We start from the raw sequence: 21,655 nt of genomic DNA on the forward strand, positions 1-21,655 counted from the left end.
AATGCCTGCTGCTGGGCATTTCACACGCTGGCCATAACACTCGATTTCTCTCACTTAAAATCACTTGTTGGGTTCTCAAACACAGATAATTACATTCATATGACATATATATGTGTATATATATGATTATTAATCACAAGGAAAATATTTACTATTAATAATTCACGTATATTTATTGTAGAAATTTTCAGGGTTTTACAGTCTAATACACGTTGTCGGGTAGCCTATTCCCGTAACAATGGCGAAGTCTACGTATTCGAAGTCATAGCAGCTAGTCTAAGGGAGTTCATTCCGTTAGCACAACGTTACATGCGGAACGGGTTTAGACAATCCGCATGCTAGCCCGACTCAAACGGTAGTCGGTAAAGGCTTATCAAACCCGTTAAAGGCTGGGGGTTAGCCAAAAATCCCAAAGTCAACACCTAACACGTGTTGCCGGGTAGCCTATTCCCGTAACAAATCGTAAAGCCTATGTATTCGACATCATAGCACAAAGTCTCAGAGAATTCACTCTCTTAGCACAACGTTACATGCAGAACGGATTTAGACAATCCGCATGCTAGCCCGACTCAAACGGTAGTCGGTAAAGGCTTATCAAACCCGTTGATGGCTGAGGATTTGCCAAAAATTCTATAAAAACAATTTCAGGATAAGATCCATACATGCAGATGAATCAACTTTCATAGTTGGTCCTGCAACTCCGACATTTAGGACTGCCATGCTCCAATACCTCAAGAGCTTAAACTGTGTATACTCCAACAAATGTCAAGCGATCCGAAACCCTAGGTCAACACTGGTCAACGCGTAACCCTAGGTCAACGCCAGTCAACGCGTTGCGATCAAAAAGTCAACGTACGACGTTCGAAACTCTAGGGTCAACGCCGGTCAACGTGTAACCCTAGGTTAATGCTAGTCAACGCGTTGCGAGCAAAAAGTCAACACGAGTCAATATATCATGACGGAGATAGTCAGTTCAAAGTCAATTCGATGACACGAGCCAAACTCAACTCATCAGTCTTAGATTTGAGACTTTGACGACGGCCAGACGATAAACGCTGCGCCGGAAGGATTTCAGCTATTCGTCAAAGCATCGAATAGACTGAAAATCGAAGGAGTCAGGAATTAAAGCTAACTGCAGGTCCTTTACACTGACCAGGCTAAACCAGTCCTGAACCAGTCCTAAACCAGTCTTGAACCAGGCCGGTTCAGTTCATTCGGGCACGAAAAACACTCCAATAAGGTACACGAGTATAAACTATTCCCTATTTTTGGTTGAGAAGTTTCTGGAGAATATTTTTCTAAAAATATTCTTAAGGATAACTCAACAACACTACGCCGGACAACGCGTCGCAAATAAAAATTCAACGCCAACGATCGATGGTCAGTTCTATGTTGAACCAGCAAACACGAGCTAAAAGATCAGAAAATCAGGAATCGACTTCAAGTTCAAAATTTTGACGATGGTCAGATAATAAATGCAGCACCGGAACCCTTACAGACATTCGACAAAGCACCGAATAGCCTGAAGGATTGAAGGAATCAAGAACAGAAGCCATTCCAAGTTCCCGTTACACCGACTGAAGGTTGGGACAATCATATCCAAAGTATTCCAGACTCTTCTATAAAAGAACGAGGCTGAAATACTTTGGAGGGGGTATCTGTAGGCGTATAAAACTGCCTATGGGTCCCTTAGCACAGCTCGGCACGGTGATTCGACAAACCAACGAACCATCGGATGACGTATCTAAACGCGATCGTTAGTCCACAACACCAAAGCCAAGGGACACGCGACGAAGCGGATTAACGAGGCGACAAGGCTAACGAGCCACACGCAAACAACGGAATAAATCCACTCGTGTGCGGAATCAAGCTAACGGTTCGGTGAGTCAACGAGTCATCCAATTGTGGAACGGATTCAAACTCGAACACCAAAGTGGATTTTCTGCCGAATCAGGATCCGGACTGCCAAATCAGAGTCCATGTCATCAAATCAGAGTTCAGATCAACGACGAAATTCGGATAAACCGATAAACCGCGAAACCGAACAATGGACACAACGGCGAACACCCGGCCAAAACCAAGCCACCTAAGGGTGGCTCGGTGGCCGAGCCACCCACGGGTGGCTCGGTGGCCCGAGCCACACTCAGATCTGGGCCCAGATCTGGGGCCAGATCCGCTTTCAGAGGCTATAAATAGAGGAGTAAGAGCTCATTTTGAAGAGGTTGGAACTTTTGGAGCCGAAACTCTGCCGGATTGAGAACTCACCTTCGGATTTTCAAAGCTTTGAAGACTTGGACATTTTCAGATATGGTTCTTGGCGAGCATCCATGTCAAAAAAAGGCAGGAGTTCGAGAGAGAGAGATCAGATCTGAGATCCACACGGTAATACTCCGGATCAAAACTTGGTTTTTGATCCCGAAAATGCTATTATTTCCTTGGTGAAATAGTACCCCCGGCTGTTATTTCCTTCGTGAAATAGCACCCGTCATACTTTGTAGATCCGACCGGATCAAGATTGCGCGGTGGTCCACGGATTAACCCCGGCGCAGGCGAAGAACCCACAAAAGCGAGAGACCACAAAACAGGATCTCGCGATTCGTTCGACATAAGAGGAAAGTTGTAATTTTCATTTTCTTTTGATTTTGTTGTAACCGGATCTTATAAAAAGACCGGATCTTTTGTAATCGAAAAACTATTACTTGAGAAAGCAATGGAATCAAAGAACGCAATTTTTCCCGCGAACATAGAGCAGGGGGGTATGTCTGTCATGGACTTTGAGAGTAAGTTCATGTCATTGCTTAGGTTCACTGGTATATGGCACACAGAGGAGCGTCAGGCTCAGATGTTTTGATGGGACTTCGTCCGGGGTTGCGCCGGTACATAGTATCTCGGCAATTTTGTTCAGTTCGGGAGGTAGCAGATGCTGCCATGGCTCAGGAGACAGATACAGCCTTATTCATCAAGGGTAAGGATAACGGTAAGTCGGGACAGTCCGAGGATAAAGGAAAGGGCAAGAGACCATTTGGAGGCTCAGGAGGACCCCACCAGCAGGGTAAGGATCCGCATCAGCAGGGTCCCCATAAGAAGGACCATCAGCAGGACCAGAGAGCGCAGCAGCAGCGCCGATTCTAGGGAGCTTGTTACAATTGTAACAAGTTTGGGCACCGAGCGGCCGAGTGCTGCAGCGCACCCGTAGCAGGCCAGCAGGGTAGGACACAGTAGTAGCAGCAGAACCACACTCAGGGACGCGGTCAGAGTCAGCAGCTGAGGATTGAGGCACCTCCAGCAGTCTTGAGGATTAAGGGACAGGTTCGAACAGTTCAGGAGACCCAGCAGAGGCAGAAGGCATCATTCACTCTAGGTGATGCAGAGCAGCAGACCGGTAGAGTGTATGCAGTGGTTCCTCGCGATCATGGCGTGAGCGGAGCTTTAGTGGAAGGTACATTCCGTGTGAATTCCTTTCTAGCACGTATTCTTTTTGATTCTGGCGCTTCGCATTCTTTTATCTCCTATGATTTTTTGATTAGACTTCGGCTTATAGCTCAGCTGTTGGATTTCCTATTATCTGTATCTACTCCGTTGGGAAAGATGTCTCTGTTAGAGAGTGTTTGTAGGAGATGCATCATCAGCTTGGACGATTCTGAGTTTGCGATTGATTTGATCGTGTTGCATATGTTTGAATTTGATGTGATCCTTGGTATGGATTGGCTATCTTCATGCCATGTGAGTATCGACTGTTTTGTGAAAATAGTCAGTTTGAGAGCATATGATGGATCAGAGTTAGTGGTAGCTACCTCCAGAGGCAACCAGTTTGCGGAGTCATTTCTGGTGTATGTAGACGAGGTGATATTACAGGATCGGAGCATAGATTTGAGTGAGATACGAGTAGTCTCAGATTACAAGGATGTCTTCTAGGACATACCAGGATTACCTCCAGAGAGAGAGGTTGAGTTTTGCATAGAGTTCCAGCCAGGCACCGCACCGAATTCCCGAGCTCCTTACCGTATGGCGCTTGCTGAGATGAGGGAGCTACAGATCCAGATCGATGAGTTGTTGTCTCAGGGCTTCATTCGACTGAGTCATTCTCCGTGGGGAGCACTAGTACCCATTACCGAGGATCGATGACTTATTCGACCAGTTGTAGGGAGCACAATGTTTCTCGAAGATAGATCTTCGTTCCGGTTATCATCAGTTATGAGTTCGAGAGATGGATATTCCCAAGACCGCTTTCTTGACTCGATATGGGTCTTTCGAGTTTCTTGTCATGTCGTTTGGGCTAACCAATGCACCTACAATATTCATGGATTTGATGAATCGGGTTTTTCGTCCTTAATTGGACCAGTTTGTGATAGTCTTCATCGACGATATTCTTATCTACTCGAGGTCAGAGATAGAGCACGAGCAGCATTTGGGGTTAGCATTGCAGATATTGAGAGAACACCAGTTGTATGCTAAGTTTAGCAAGTGCGAATTTTGATTATCAGAGGTTAGATTTTTAGGCCATGTTATGAGCCGAGAGGGCATTGCAGTGGATCCGACTAAGGTAGAACCCGTACTTGATTGGGAGCCACCGAAGACAGTTATCGAGATTCGTAGCTTCTTAGCCCTGGCAGGCTATTACAGAAAATTCATTCAGGATTTCTCGAGGATTTCCACACCACTTACACGCCTTACTAAGAAGGGTGTACAGTTCATTTGGAGCATAGAGTGCCAGAAGGCATTTGAGACATTGAAGACTAAGTTGACTTCAGCACCAGTTTTGGTTATTCCTAGTAGTGATAAGACTTTTGTTGTCTACACTGATGCATCCTTATCGGGTCTTGGCGGTGTATTGATACAGACCCAGAGAGTCGTAGCCTATATTTTGAGGCAGCTGAGGACTCATGAGCAGAATTATCCCACGTACGATTTGGAGCTAGCAGTAGTGGTCTTTGCACTGAAGGCGTGGGGACATTATTTGTACGGAGTGTAGTTTGAATTATTCACAGATCACCAGAGCCTGAAGTACCTCTTCTCACAGAAAGAACTTAACCAGAGGCAACGGCGATGGGTAGAGTTTATTAAGGATTATGAGTTTGCTATACAATATCATCCGGGAAAGGCGAATGTGGTAGCAGACGCATTGAGTAGGAAGCGTCATCGTGGACTAGCAGCTTTGAGGTGTTTACTATATCGGGATCTTTATACCCTCAGCCATTTTGATTTTAGGCCAGAGATTGGCGGGAGCCGTGTGTTCTTAGGAGCGTTATCTGTACAGCCATCTTGGAGAGATAGAGTAGTCGGAGCTCAGTTAGAGGATTATTAGATTCAAACCCGTAAGGGGGAGATCTCCAAAGAACCCAAGGATGATTGGACTATTGGAGTAGAAGGAGGCCTTAGGATGAAGGGCAAGATCATTATGCCAAATAATCTACAGCTGAAGAGGGAACTATTTGATGAATCTCATCGTAGCAGATATACAGTACACCCAGGCACGACAAAAATGTACAAAGATCTGAAGAGGCATTTTTGGTGGAGTGGTATGCGCAGAGAGATTACAGATTATGTGGCTAAGTGTTTCACCTGCCAATAAGTTAAGGCAGAACATCAGAGACCTGCATGAACCCTACAGCCTTTACCCATTCCCGAGTGGAAGTGGGCAGATATTTCCATGGATTTCATAGTAGGGTTACCCAAGTCAAAGAAAGGAAATAATTCTATTTGGGTTATAGTGGACAGATTAACTAAGTCCGCACATTTCTTGCCTGTGAGGACGACTTATACGGTAGATACGTATGCGAGGATCTTCATTCGGGAGATTGTTAGATTGCATGGAGTTCCGGGGGCGATTGTATCAGATCGGGGCTCAGTCTTCACATCTCATTTTTGGATGAGTTTCCAGGATACTTTTGGCAGTCAGTTGTCATTTAGCAGTGTTTTCCACCCCTAGACAGATGGACAGACCGAGAGGGTGAATCAAATCTTAGAGGACATGCTGAGAGCATGCGTTATAGATTTTCAGGGTAGCTGGGAGGATCACATCCCACTCATTGAATTTGCATACCATAACAGTTATCAAGCTACCATCGGGATGGTACCGTATGAGGCTTTGTACGGGAGACCTTGCAGATCACCTATATGTTGGGCAGAGCCAGAGGATGTAGGCATCGAAAATTACCTATAGGTCTCCACGAACGGTTCAGTGTTAAAGAGCGACGATGAACGTATCGACGTCGACGAACGACTGAAGTGAATCGACGAGCTACGTGAGCTGATAGGATTTCGGAACAACGAAGACCCGGATCAATCGGGAACCCGGCGGTGTTCACAAAAAGGACAACGCCCTTCGTGCCTCGACCACTCTACAGATAATCCAATCACCAGAACGGATCGAACTCTTCGTCAAACATCCAACGCACCTGGAATCACTCAAATCCGAGTTCGGACGAAGAATCTACGGGGAAAAACAGTCGAATCATCCAACGCACCTGGAATCACTCAAATCCGAGTTCGGACGAAGAATCTACGGGGAAAAACAGTCGAATGCACCTCAACGGGTCTCAGAAATTCCAAAACACCCCCAGGGGTGTCTCAGAAATTCCGAGACACCCCAGGGGTGTCTCAGAATTTCCGAGACACCCCACCGAGACACCCCAAGGGTGTCTCGGAAATCCCGAGACACCCTAGGGGTGTCCAAGGTGTCTCGGAATTCCCGAGACACCCTAGGGGTGTCCAAGGTGTCTCGGAATTTCCGAGACGACACCCCAAGGTGTCTCGGAATTTCCGAGACACCCCTAGGGGTGTCTCGGATTTCTAGAGACACCCCAGGGGTGTCTCGGATTTCTGGAGACACCCCAGGGGTGTCTAAGCCTCCTAGGTGCCCCATTGCCTATAAATAGCAACCCCTTTGCCTTATTTTGAAGATCTGGATTTTTGGAGAGCCTTGGCGAAGCCCTGCTGCAGTGAAGAGTGTTCGTACGCTTCAACCGAGGAGAGGTCCGCATCAGAGCCTTCATGTCTCGGATTTCTAGAGACACCCCAGGGGTGTCTCAGATTTCTGGAGACACCCCAGGGGTGTCTAAGCCTCCTAGGTGCCCCATTGCCTATAAATAGCAACCCCTTTGCCTCATTTTGAAGATCTGGATTTTTGGAGAGCCTTGGCGAAGCCCTGCTGCAGTGAAGAGTGTTCGTACACTTCAACCGAGGAGAGGTCCGCATCAGAGCCTTCATCACCCGCCCGATCCTTAGTATTAGCCCTTGGCGTACGAGTTCGATCAACAGAAGTTCGAAGAGTACCTCTCTTCCTCCTCCTCCAGATCCGCCTCTCCAAGCAAGCGCGGGAAATCCTCCTCCTCCAGAGTCGTTCGCGGGACCCTTAGCTCAAAGACCCAAGAACCCCTCGCCGTCGCTGCACTCGCACCACGTGGCGTCTCCGCGTCGCCCAACGTGGTCGAGATCGCAAATCTGGGCATCTCCTCCGCCAAGAAGATGGCTAATGAAGGCGCTCCAGCAGTATCAAAGAGAACCCGCCAAAGACGGCGTCAACAACTTCAGAGGATAGTCTATTGATTGGTCCAGAGTTAGTTAGACAGACCACAGAGAAGGTGGCATTGATTCGAGAGTGCATTCTTACAGCGCAGAGTCGACAGAAGAGCTATGCACATCAGCGAAGACGACCTTTAGAATTCCAGATCGGAGACTCAGTCATGTTGAAAGTATCACCGATGAAGGGCGTTCAGCGATTCGGTAGACGGGGGAAGCTTGCCCCGAGATATGTTGGTCCTTTTAGGATCATCTGTAGGCGTATAAAACTACCTATAGGTCCCTTAACAAAGCTCGACGACGCCGATTCGACGAACCGACCATCGAGCGACGTATGCAGACACGATTGTTAGTCCACAACACCGAAGCCAAGTGATACGCGACAAAACGGATTAACGAGGCTAACGAACCGCACGCAAACAACGGAATAAATCCACTCGCGTGCGGAATTTAGCTAATGGGTTGAGGAATCAACGAGTTATCCAACCAAGAGCGGACTCGGACGAATCACGATCAAATCAAGATCAGTTTCGGACTCGAACTCATAAGTGGATTTACTGCCAAATTAGGTCAACGAATCGAGTCCGAACAAGTCAACCACACAACCGAATCATGAACAGAACCGAAAGACGGAAAACGGCACCTAGAGGGGCTCGGCCGAAACTGAGCCACCTCAAGGTGGCTCGGCCAAGCCGAGCCACCTCAAGGTGGCTCGGTGGCCGAGCTACCAAGGTGGCCGACCACCTTGTGCCTAAGGCACAGTAAGGGTTGCCTATAAATAGGCCCCCCTTGGTTCATTTTGAAAGATTGGAAAATTTGGAGGCGAAGCTCTGCTGGATTCAAGGCTCAGAACTTAAAAAGATTGAAGCTTTGGGACTTTGAGGACTTGCTCTTCCAGATCCGATGCTCGGCGATCGTTAACGCCAAATAAGGCTAGAGTTCGAGAGGAACCGGATCTCAGATCTACATAGTCATCCTCCGGATCAAAGCTTGGCCTTTGATCCCGAGAACTAAAGGCTACTATTTCCTTGGCGAAATAGTACACTCGGCTATTATTTCCTTGGCGAAATAATACTCGTCATACTACATAGATCCGACCGGATCTAGATCGCGCGGTGGTTCACGGATAAACCCCGGCGCAGGCGAAGAACCTACAAAGCGAGTGACCGCAAAACAGGAGCTCACGATTCGTTCGAAAGGAAAGTTGTAATCTTTTTTCTTTTTCTTTGATTTCGTTGTAACCGGATCTTATAAAAAGACCGGATCTTTGTAATCGATAAATTATTACAAGCAATGGAATCAATGAAGAACACGATTTTCTCTGCGAACAATCTGGCGACCACAGTGGGAGCCGCCGATCTCGCTGCCGAGATCGGAGCGTCGCAGCCGCGGATCTCAATCCCGGTCGTGGAGGAGGTCGAATTCGAGTTCGACCAGCAGAAGTTCGAGGAATACTTGTCGTCCTCGTCCGGATTAACCTCCCCCCGTAAGTCCAAAAAGTTCTCCTCCAGGAGAAAAACTCGTTGGTATGAATACGTTGAAAACACCAACGAAGATCTCGCCCCGGTCTGAAGAACAAGAGAGGCAAACAGCCTCAACAACAGATGAACGGCGCCTCTTCCAAGCCGCCAACAATTGAATGGGTCTGTGTCAAACGGAATTGTTCGACACTGGAAGAACGTATCCGCAAACGCCGCGCACTATCAGCGCAGGCACGGGCTCAAGCCGAAGAAGCCCGTAGAAAGCTGCAGAAAGAGGTAGCCAAGAAGCCGCCACCAACCCGCAAATTTTGGAGGCCGAAGTCTGAAGCGGCTGCGGCCGTCGAAAGTGCAACCTTCGGCGAATCAATCCAGACCGCCGATGATTTCCACAACTGCTCCGGGAGATCCCGCAGGACCATCTCAGAAAAGGAAGTCGGTTTTGGAGCGCCTCGGTCCACTTCCCAAGGAGCGAGGCAAAGCTCCAGTTCAGGAACGTTTGGGCCCAATGAAGAAGCCCCGAACGATTCAGCACACTGGGGGTCGCCACAACCCTCAATATGATGAGGAAATAAGGGAACCTAAGCGCACTACGCTGCGTATTAAAGTTCAGGAGCCTGTTGAGAATTCACGCCCACAAAGGCGTGTGTCGAGACGCGTGACTCTTGAAAGCTCGAAGAAGGTAGTTCTCTCTCGGAAGGAAACATTATCGTCTGATGATGATTACGTTATACCTGAGAAATCGTGCCAACACATGATAGGTTGCTCCAACTTTCAAACGGACGAGCTGTACTATCGTACTGAGGGTATGAGCAAAGCCAGAAAGAGAAGTCCTCGAAGGCTAGAAACTCAGTGCCCTTGTTCAAAGCTCATTCGGGCGGTATTGTCGGAGTGCAACTGCACCAATACAGTCCCCGAAAGGGTTTCGGTCTTCGAAAGGCTCAGTACTGAAACGCCAAAGCCAAGGCATAGGCGTTTCCGACAAAGAAGAGCAGTGGTTGAAGACGGAGAATTTCTGAGGGTCACCACCAATATGACCAGCAAAGGGACATCAGCACGGGATAATTTCGAGTCGATTCTGAAGGCATCCCAGCGTATAACCCGTCTGCAGTCTGGAGCCATCAAACGAAAAACTTACGGTAGGGTTCGGACAAGGGTACCTTCAGAAGATGAAGAGTCGGATGCCGGTTCGGCAGTCGCATCTGACAACACAGTATCCAGCGAGGGGCAACCTCGCGAGGCACTTATGATAAGTGCAGAACAAGTGGCTAAGATGCTTGAAGAAGCCATGATTAAACAACAGGAGACCTTCAGGTTCGAAATACAGATGGCCATGTAGAAGATGAGAGAAATGCATGAGCAACAAATTCAGGCACTGACGAACCAGCAAGGCGAACCAAGCCGCCGTAACGGATACGGATGAAGCTCACAATGCCAATAATCCTCCCGTCAATGCAGGGGGTGGTAATGAGGATGCTAGTCATAATGCCACACTTCCGCCTCAGAATCTTGCTAACGAAAACACAGGCGAAAGTCTGAAGATCAAAAACCTCGAGAACAATATCAATACGTTGATTTCTGCTCAAGAGGTGAAGAAAACAGGTATTCCTTGTCCATATCCAAGAGAATGGGAATCAATCCCATATCCGGCAAAGTTCAACTTAATCAACTTTACGCCGTTTGATGGGAAGGGTTCACCCACTCAGCATGTGATTTATTTCAAATCACACCTGGGGGTAATCTCCGGCAATGAGCCTCTGATGGTGACCCGATCACCGAGGAATTCATTCTTCAGACCTGCCATAATAATCTGTCCTTGGACGTGTTGGAAGCAATGGGGACAGTACCGTCCAAAACGTGGAAGGATGTGAAGGTCCGAGGGGAGCAGGCTGAGCGATTCCTTAGGAGAAAGAAGGCGGAGAGAGGCCAACAGGCGACAAATGCTCCAGCACAGAATTTCAACCCAAGGGGGAAAGGTAAGGCACATGCTAATGCAGTTGATGCTAATCAAACTTTCCAATTGCAACCTCAGCAACAGCAGCAGCAAAGAGCACCACAACAATCGCAGCCGCAATGGCAACAACGGTCTCAGAAGCAAAGAGCGGAGCCAAGATTTCCTAAGGTGTACTCCTTCAAAGATGACGAGGTGCCCGGCATCTTCAAGTACCTGTTGAAGAACAACAAAATCCAACTGTCGGCGATCGTGGATCAAGAGGGGACTAGCAAAGTAACGGATCCGAAGTATTGCGCATACCATAGAGCGGTCCACCACCCTACGAAGTCATGCTTCCACCTCAAGGATAAGATCCAGGCATTAATTGATGTGGGCGTCATAACCCCGAAGCCTGCCAAGAATGTGGGAGCAAATGCAGTGTCAATCAGCTTTGGATCGGTGCCCACAACATGGTTCGAGCCGACCAAAGTCGGGATGAAGACGGTGAATGACGACCCGCACGGACAGCGCCAAAAGGGACTTGTGCCACACACAGCCCCGAACGGCGAAATCCTCTGGGTTCATCCGGATCTCATTAGAGATGAGCAGTGGGCGACCTCCTCGAAAAGAAAGGGTAAAGGCAAGTCCTGCAATGGTACTTCCGCAATTTTCGAAGAAGATGGCGATGAAGCTCCTGTTTTCCCGCTTTCTGAAGAAGAACAATAATTTTTTGCCACTAGAAGCGGAAACCAGTACCACTTCAACTATCCGTCACCTAGTGATCAGTTAGCTGAGCAGGGGGTGACTAAACAGGGACAGGCCAAAACTCTCACAGAGCTGGGGGTGATTACGGTTCCTAAACCGATTGAAGATGCTCGACGACAGCCGGCGGATAAAAAAAACCCCAGGAAGTACAGAATCCGAAGCAGTCTCGTTTCAGTCGTCCGATTGGAAAGGATAAACCGGAGAGTTCGAAAACTCTACGCGTCTTCGATATTATGGCTCAATTAGCCAATATTCCAGCGAGGATAACGTTGTATGAGTTGCTGTGGTTGTCTAAGGAGACTAGGGAAGCCTTACGAGAAGCCTTGGCTGATTCTGAAGCATTCCTCACTCGGGTCAAGCCGGCACCTGAAGAGCTAGAACTGTCAATTCAACACTACAACATAGCGGCTAAGAACCTTCCCTGCATCACCTTCACCAAAGAGGATATGCAGACGAAGAATTCAAACCATGATCGGCCCCGAATCCGACACGAAACCATCGGTCCAGGGCACGGACAGCGGAGAAGAAGCTGATTCCGAAGCCGGATTCGATTACAATGGTGGTTTTGTTTTAAATGACATTGTACCATTTGTAATCAATCTTGACGATGAACAATCGTCAGATGGAGGTTGTAACTGGCAACTTACCAATATTGAAATAAAAGATAATTTAGAGTACTCGTTGTCTCTTGATGATGCGACAAAAGGACTACACGATAATCCTGATTTACATACGCCACTCCGATCATCTTATGTAACAAAGAAACGCCTCCAGCATTCCTTCGGAACAACCCTGGTCGTGCCTGCCAAAACAGGAGTCAAAAAAGAGGTGATTTATGGTAAAGGAGAGAATTTTCCATTACCAGATCATTTCCTAAGAGAAGACGAAGAGGAAGATAAACCTGGTCGACATTTATCTAAGTATAGTCCTGAAGCGCGCAAGCTCATTGAAAAACAGGGATATGATTTCACACTCGGAGAAGGCTTATACTTTGATCGAGGTTCTCGTATCCCAGCTAAAGCAGCATATGTGCCAAAAGGGAAACCGGATGATTATTACCGTCACAAAAGAGGCTTAGGCTATGTTGTTTCCTCGTCTGATGATGAATGTGGTTGGCAAATTATCGATCAAATTGCTAACAAAACTAAGAACGGATACTCCTCTGATTCTTCAGCTGGGGATTCCGACGCAAGTTTGGGGGAGGTGTTCAAGAAACTGATGTCGCATATGACTACGGTCGATCCTGTGACGATATAAGACGACGATCAAATGCCAACGTGGGAAGATCCATGGGTTCATCACCTAAACATACAGTACGGCGATAGGTTCGAACAAAGAGAACCACCCACTGAAGATAAAATAGTCCAAGTTAACATGGGTGACGAGGCCAACCCAAAGCCCATATTCATCAGTGACAGCCTTCCCCCAAATGAGAAGGAGGAGTTAATTGCTCTCATCAGGGAGTATATTGACGTCTTTGCTTGGAACTATGAAGATATGCCAGGGCTCGACCCCAATGTAGCAATGCACAACCTCGACATCAAGTCGGATGCCAAACCTGTCAAACAACAGCAAAGACGGTTTCGTCCGCAGATTATGGAAGCCATTGAGGCAGAGGTTAAGAAGTTGATCGAATCAGGATTTATCCGAGAGGAACAACATCCGGATTGGCTAGCCAATATTATCTCAGTCATGAAGAAGAACGGTAAAATCAGGATTTGCATCGACTTCAGGGACTTGAATACGGCATGTCCAAAAGACGACTTTCCTCTCCCAATCACGGATGTTATTATCGACAATACATGCGGATTCGAGAGAATGTCCTTTATGGATGGTTTTTCAGGATATAACCAAATCAAGATGCATCCAGATGACGAGGAGCATACAGCGTTCAGAACGCCCCTCGGTGTCTTTTGCTATACCGTGATGCCTTTCGGTCTAAAGAATGCAGGCGCCACGTACCAACGAGCAATGACTAAGATTTTCTAAGAACACCTCAGGAAAACGGTCGAATGCTACGTCGATGATTTGGTTGTAAAATGCCGCAACAAAGAAGATCACATCAAGGACCTGAAGACGATGTTCGATCTCATGCGGAGCCATCAGTTGAAGATGAACCCTACTAAATCCTTCCTTGGAATGTCCAGCGAAAAATTTCTTGGATTCGTCATCACCACTAAAGGAATACATATCGACCCTGATAAGGTGAAGGCGATACATGAACTGCAACCCCCTAGAAATCTAAGAGAGCTCAGAGGATTACAAGGGCGGTTAGCTTACATTCGGCGGTTTATCTCAAATCTTTCTGGGAAGTGCCAACCATTCTCTAAACTAAACAAGAAAGGGGTGTCATTTATTTGGGACGACGCCTGCCAAAAAGCATTCGAAGATATCAAAACGTATCTGACGAATCCTCCTGTTCTCGTTGCACCAAAATCAGGTAGACCGTTCTTGATTTATCTCAAGGCGATGAACCACTCGATAAGTGCCTTACTGGCACAAGACGATGATAATGGTCACGAACAGGCATTCTATTACCTAAGTCGGACCTTGATAGGCGCCGAGTCTCGATATCCGATGATTGAGAAAGAATGCCTCGCATTAGTATTCGCAATGCAAAAGATGCGGCATTACTTGGTTGGACAGACGATTTACGTCATTTCCTATGTTAATCCAGTACGGGTATTTATGACACAACCGACCTATATGAATTGGCGGTTAGCGAAGTGGGCCCTTCTCCTATCCCAATACGATTTGCACTTCAAACAGCAGAAGTCGATCAAAGGGCAGGCGATTTGTGATCTTTTGGCGGCAAACCCGACAACAGATACGGCAGAAGTATATGATGACTTGCCGGACGAGACCCACGAGGTTAACACTACATCGCACCAACAAGTATGGCAATTATACTTTGATGGTGCTTCGAGAGCAGTTAATAGGGCAGCTAGCGGTATCACTTGCGCAGCCTCCCGAAACTGAACTGTTAGTCACAGTAAGGACGCATCAACTCTGCATACCCATATACGATATGGATATTGAAGAGGAAGATGATAGAAACATAAGCGCCAAGGAGGTGAATTCAACTCAAATTGGGTCCGAGTCCCGAGATTGGCGTTTTCCTGTCATTGACTACGTCCAATACGGTATTTTACCGGAGGATGTAAAAGAAAGGGAATCAATCCGTCGAAGAGCACCAAGATTCTTCTATAATACCGAGACCCATACGTTATACCGTAGAGGGTATGATGGTTTGTTACTCCGATGCCTTTCAAACAAAGAAGCAGAAGAAGTTCTTAAGGAAGCACACGAAGGAGAATGTGGTGCGCATCAGCCTGGTCCCAAACTATATGATCGCTTCAGAAGAATGGGATATTTCTGGCCAACGATGGTTCGTGACGCAATCGAATATGCAAGAGAGTGTCATGCGTGTCAAATACATGCAAATTATATGCATCAACCACCAGAGCAATTGCACACGTCAATCACGTCTTGGCCGTTCGAGACATGGGACATGGACATCGTCGGTCCTATTTTTCCCCCTTCAGTCAAAGGTGATCGATTCATTCTCGTAATCACGGATTACTTTTCAAAGTGGGCTGAAGCAATTCCGCTTAGAGAAGTGAAGACGAACAACTCGAGACATGGGGTATGGACATTGTCGGTCCTATTTTTCCCCCTTCAGTCAAAGGTGATCGATTCATTCTCGCAATCATAAAGTGGGCAGAAGCAATTCTGCTTAGAGAAGTGAAGATGAACAACGTCATCAATTTTATCAAATATCATGTCATATACCGACACGGCGTGCCAAGACGGATCATTCATGACAATGGTCCACAGTTCATAAGCAACGCCTTCGTCAGGTTTTGTGACAAGTTCAAAATTCAAGATGTTTCGTCAACAGCTTATTATCCCGCTGCGAATGGATTAGCTGAGGCGTTTAACAAGAAGACGGATGTGAAGCTGTGCTGTCATTGGAGATTCAAATCCCATCCCTTCGGATCGCTCTCGCAACTGAGATGACAACCGAAGAACAACATCAAAAACGTCTCGAAGAACTCGAGAGGTTGGATGAAAAACGCTTGGAAGCTCAACAACAAATTGAGTTTTATCAAGCCCGAATATCTAGGGCCTTCAACAAAAGAGTCCGACAGAGAAGCTTCAAGGAAGGAGATCTGGTCCTCGCTGCTCGCCGACCGATAATCCTCAACTCCAAGAAGAAAGGTAAATTTGAACCCAAATGGGAAGGGCCGTTTGTGATAGACACAGTCTACTCAAACGGTGCATATCGCCTGATTACTCAAGAAGGCACCAGGCAATTAATGCCAATAAATGGAAAGTTCCTAAAAAAGTACTATCCCTAGTACATTCAGGATAACCCATTTACCGGGAAGTTCCTTGAAGAATATTACACTTAATATTCTAGAGGATAACCCAAAATCATTTTTACCACCAAAATCCCTCACTGATCAATTTCAATTGACAGTGAGTCCACCAAAAATGTCTTTCTGACCCTCTTGACTCTTTCTTAAGCCTTCTCATGGTTATAACCGAAGTTAAAATTTCTTTTCGATAAACGAAAAACTCATCTTCCAATTAGATAACCAAGCCTATAAAAGGTAAGTTTATCTAGATTTTCCAGATTCTCGGAGTGGAGATCCCACTTCTAGTTTCTTTTGCGCTGGAAATAGAATATAAAATTCTTCCTTTCCAGAATCAGGGAATAGAATATAAAATTCTTCCTTCCTTGTTCGGGGAATAGAATATAAAATTCTTCCTTCCCCATACCAATCCTTTTCGAAGAATTCAGGATTCATCCTAGGAAGTTTATCCCGAATCCTAAGCAGGGATAAGTCTGCGCCTAACACGCGCTGTCGGTTTAGTCTTTTTTCATAGAAAAAGACACCAGAGTCCGATTCTGGGGTATTCTATCCTGAAACCTAAGCAAGGATAAGTCTGCGCTTAACCCGCGCTGCCGGTTAGTTCTTAACCGTTAAAAAGAACACCCGTCCACATATTCAACATTGTGGCAGGTTGTTATTAATAACACCAAAATCCATGCCTTACAATCCCGAAGCCTAAGCAGGGATAAGTCAACGCCTGACACACGTTGCCGGTTTAGTCTTTTACCGATTGAAAAAGACACCAGAATACCAGTCTGGGGAATTTTATCCCGAAGCCTAAGTAGGGATAAGTCAACGTCTAAAACACGTTGCTGGGTAGCCTATTCCCATGACAATGGCGAAGTCTACGTATTCGGAGCCGTAGCATCAAGTCTAAGGGGATTCCAGCGTTACAATCCACATACTAGCCCGACTCAAACGGTAGTCGGTAAAGGCTAATCAAATCCGTTGAAGGCTGGGGATTAGCCCAAAATCCTAAAGTCAACGCCTAACACGCGTCGCCGGGTAGTCTATTCCCGTGAGAAAGACGAAGTCTACGTATTCAATATCGTAGCACTAAGAGCGTTAACTCTCTTAGCACAACGTCACATGAGGAACGGATTAAAACAATCCGCATGTAAGCCCGATTCGAACGGTAGTCGGTAAGAGCACGTCAAATCCGTTGAAGGCTGAGGATTTGCCAAAAATCCTAAATCAACGTCTCATACACGTTGCTGTTTAGTCTTTTCACAGGAGAAAGACGAAGTCTATGTATTCAAGATCGTAGCACTAAAAGGGTTAACTCTTTTAGCTTAACGTCACATGCGGAATGGACTTGAACTATCCGCATGCTAGCCCGAATCAAACGGTAGTCGGTAAAGGCTCATCAAACCCGTTGATGGCTGAGAATTTGCCAAAAATTCAATAAATACGAGTCATAGATGTATCAACTCCGTAGATTGGTCTCGTGACTCGAGTATCCACCACGCTCCAATTCCTTAAGAGCTTAAACTGTGTATACTCTAGCTTGGGCGTCGGACAACGCGTTGCAATGAAGCTTAGACACCGGACAACGCGTCACAAGGAAGCTCAAACGCTGGACAACGCGTTGTAAATGAAGATTCAACGCCGACGACCGATGGTCAGTTCTATGTTGAAATAACCAACTCGAGCTAAAAAGTCAGAAAATCGAGAATCGACTTCAGATTCAAAATTCCAACAGACGGTCAGATAATAAATGCAACACTGGAACCCTTACAGACATTCGACAAAGCACCGAACAACCTGGGGGACTGAAGGAACCAAGAATGGAAGCCACTCCAAATATCCCGTCGTAACCAATCGAAGAATGGGATAATCATATCCAAAGTATTCCAGACTCTTCTATAAAAGAATGAGGCTGAAATACTTTGGAGGGGGTATCTGTAGGCATATAAAACTGCCTATAGGTCCCTTAACACAGCTCGACGACGTCGATTCGACGAACCGACCATCGGGCGACGTATGCAGACACGATTGTTAGTCCACAACACCAAAGCCAAGTGATACACGACAAAACGGATTAACGAGGCTAACGAACCACACGCAAACAACGGAATAAATCCACTCGCGTACGGAATTTAGCTAACGGGTTGAGGAATCAACGAGTTATCCTACCAAGAGTGGACTCGGACGAATCACGATCAAATCAAGATCAGTTTCGGACTCGAACTCAGAAGTGGATTTACTGCCAAATCAGGTTAACGAATCGAGTCCGAACAAGTCAACCACACAACCGAATCACGGACAGAACCGAAAGACGGAAAACGACGGAAAACGGCACCTAGAGGGGCTCGGCCGAAACCGAGCCACCTCAAGGTGGCTCAGCCAATGCCGAGCCACCCTGAGGTGGCCCCGGCTAGGTGGCCGAGCCACCTATAGGTGGCCGGCCCAGATCTGTGCGCGGGCACAGTTCAGAGAGCCTATAAATAGGAGGCCTAGGCTCATTTGTCAAAGGTTAGATTTTTTGGAGGCGAAGCCCTGCTGGATTCGAAGCTCAGATCTAAAAAAAATTCAAGCTTTGGGACTTTGAAGACTTGCTCATCCAGATCCGGTGCTTGGCGATCGTCAACGCCAAATAAGGCAAGAGTTCGAGAGGACCGGATCTTAGATCTATGAAGGCGTACTCCGGATTAAAGCTTGGTCTTTGATCCCGAGATTTGGGCGATTGTTTCCTTGGTGAACCAATCCCCCCTCGGCTATTATTTCCTTGGCGAAATAATACCCGTCATACTGCGTAGATCCGACCGGATCTAGATCGCGCGGTGGTCTACGGATAAACCCCGGCGCAGGCGAAGAACCCACAAAGCGAGTGACCGCAAAACAGGAGCTCGCGATTCGTTCGAAAGGAAAGTTGTAATCTTGTTTCTTTTTCTTTGATTTCGTTGTAAGCGGATCTTATAAAAAGACCGGATCTTTGTAATCGATAAATTATTACAAGAGTGTGCAATGGAATCAATGAAGAACATAATTTTTCCCGCGAACATCATCGAGCGTATTAGAGCTGTTTCTTATAGATTAGATCTTCCAGCATCGATGTCGAGTGTACACGATGTCTTTCATGTTTTGATTCTTAAGAAGCATCTGCGGGATGATGAGTAGCAGAGAGTGATTGACTCACCAGAGATTGAGATTCAAAATGATTTAACTACCGTAGAAGTACAGGTATGTATACTTGCTAGAGAGAATAAAAAGCTTAGAAATAAAGTTATTCCATTAGTGAAAGTTCAGTGGAACCGGCAAGGAACCGAAGAGATTTCTTGGGAGCACGAGGAGGATGTTCATCGCGACTACCTGCACCTGTTTGGATAGGTATCATGTTAATATGCTTATATGACTTGATAGTTGTCATTATCTATGATTGTTTAGTCACATTTATATTTATCTTTAATACTAGAATGGGGATATTTTTTACCTAATCCTTAATCAATTGAAGTATATGGTATATACATAAGGGTTTCCTTGTTTGGATTATTTCGCTCGACGTACCAATTTCGTTTTGTTAAGGATTTAGGTAAGAATGTTTGCATTCTAGGTTGTTAACTTTAAATATCATTGTGCTAATGCTATGTGATGTGTGCAGAAGGAATTCTTAATATGAATTACACCTTCTTAATTTGTTTTCCTAGTTTTTGAGCTTTGAGATGCGACTGCGGAATTTCGAGGACGAAATCCTCTTAAGGGCGGGTGAATGTAAAACCCTGATAATTTATGAATAATAAAATTAATGTGTGATAAATTATGATATGTGGATATTTAGCATGATAAATATCATTTAATAGTATATGAGTATAATACCATGTGTTTTGAGTATGAACGGGTCCATACATGAGAGATAGAAGAGTTACAATCAACTGTGAGAGTTACAATCTAGCGACTTTCACACCCCACAATAGCTAAAGCAAGGATTACTGAACAATGGTCCTTACAACGCTTCACGGAAGAGGTTACAAGTCAGCTAACCCTTTCTAAACGCGGAACTCATCTTCGCGTTATAATTCTTGAAACGTAGGTGACCCCCGCTTTTCCAGGCTGCAACAAGCAAAACGCGAGCGACCCTCGCATTTATGACGTTTGGTCAGCACCTAACTCTGCATCTCAATTCTAAGATGCGGAGTTAGGATCCTGAACTCCAAATTAGGCGTTTGACTCATTCAAACATGAGTCCAACGGTTTCAAAACCGTTTTCCCCACGATCTGAGGAAATCACGCCAACTTAGGAGCAGATTAGGGGGGTAGTTACAACTCTTTATCCTCCTATAAAACCTCAACAAACTCAATAGAGTAAAGGGTCGAGTTGGTTCCCAGGGCTGAAGATCGGATTTTTGAGGATCTTCTTGATATCAACAGCTCCAAGGCAGTTCAACTCAATTTTGGGTGCATTCATCAGCAGCTAATTATTTTAGTTAAATACCTAAAACCCTAACCCCTAATATAATCGCTATATATATATATATATATATATTATATAATATATATATATATATATAATATATTATATATATATTATTATTATATGATACCGCTCTCTCGCTGTTTGCAAAAAAATTCAGCCCGCCGGACTCATTCTCTCTCTCGTCTCTCTCTCTTCTCTCGTCTCTTCTTCTCTCTCTGCTCTCTCTCTCTCTTCCCTCTCTCTCTCTCTCTCGATTCTCTTCTCTCCCCGACAACCTAAACACCACGCGCCTTCACCATCGTCTCTCCGCTCCACGCCTCAGCAAACCCACCGCTCTCAGCCACTTATGCCGGCACCCCCCCCGCCGCCTCCCCCCCGCCCCCTATGAAGCCGCCGACCAACCGTACCACCGTCCGCCTCCTCCAGGCCCGGCCAGTCCCTCCTCCTCACCACCACGAAACCGGACTCTGCTGTCAGCCCAACGCCACCAGCGCCCCCAGCTCCCGGCCCTCGATCTCTTCTAGATGCCGGCCAGCCACCCCGTCGCCATCCCCAACCCACCCACAACCGCTGACCAGCCGCCTCAAAACCCCCAGCTTGACCTCTAGTCCATCGGCTCCCCGTGCGCCTGCCATCGCCTTCTCCTATTCCACCTCCAGACCTCCTTCTTCACCCCAACGGTCGCCGCCGCCTTCAAGCCCGCCGTCCTCCGTTCGTCGTCGAGCCGAACGTTGCCGTTGAGATCCCGCCGACCCGCTGCCCGACACCGACCAAGTTCAACGCAGCCCCATCGCCGCAGCCCTCGCCGGAGCTCTTCTCGATGTCGTGCTCCCACGTTGGATCTGATCTCACACGTCGACGTCAACACGTTCGACGAATACACTGAGGCAAGATCTCGCGTTTACCCTTATTTTTAATTAATGGTTAATATCATGTTATTATGATGATTAGATATAGATAAATTATTTTGTGGTAATATTATTGTTAGTATGATGATTACATATAGTTAAATTGTTATGGTTATTATGTTTTTTGAATATCTACGTGGAATAATGTTTGCGAGTGTACGGTGAAAATTAGATTAATAATGTTATTGATCGTATTTTTTTTAAGAAATTTCGGACATGAAATAATAAGTCATGTG

The sequence above is a fragment of the Asparagus officinalis genome, chromosome 2, assembly GCF_001876935.1.
Source record: "Asparagus officinalis chromosome 2, Aspof.V1, whole genome shotgun sequence".
NCBI classification, from domain to species: Eukaryota; Viridiplantae; Streptophyta; class Magnoliopsida; order Asparagales; family Asparagaceae; genus Asparagus; species Asparagus officinalis.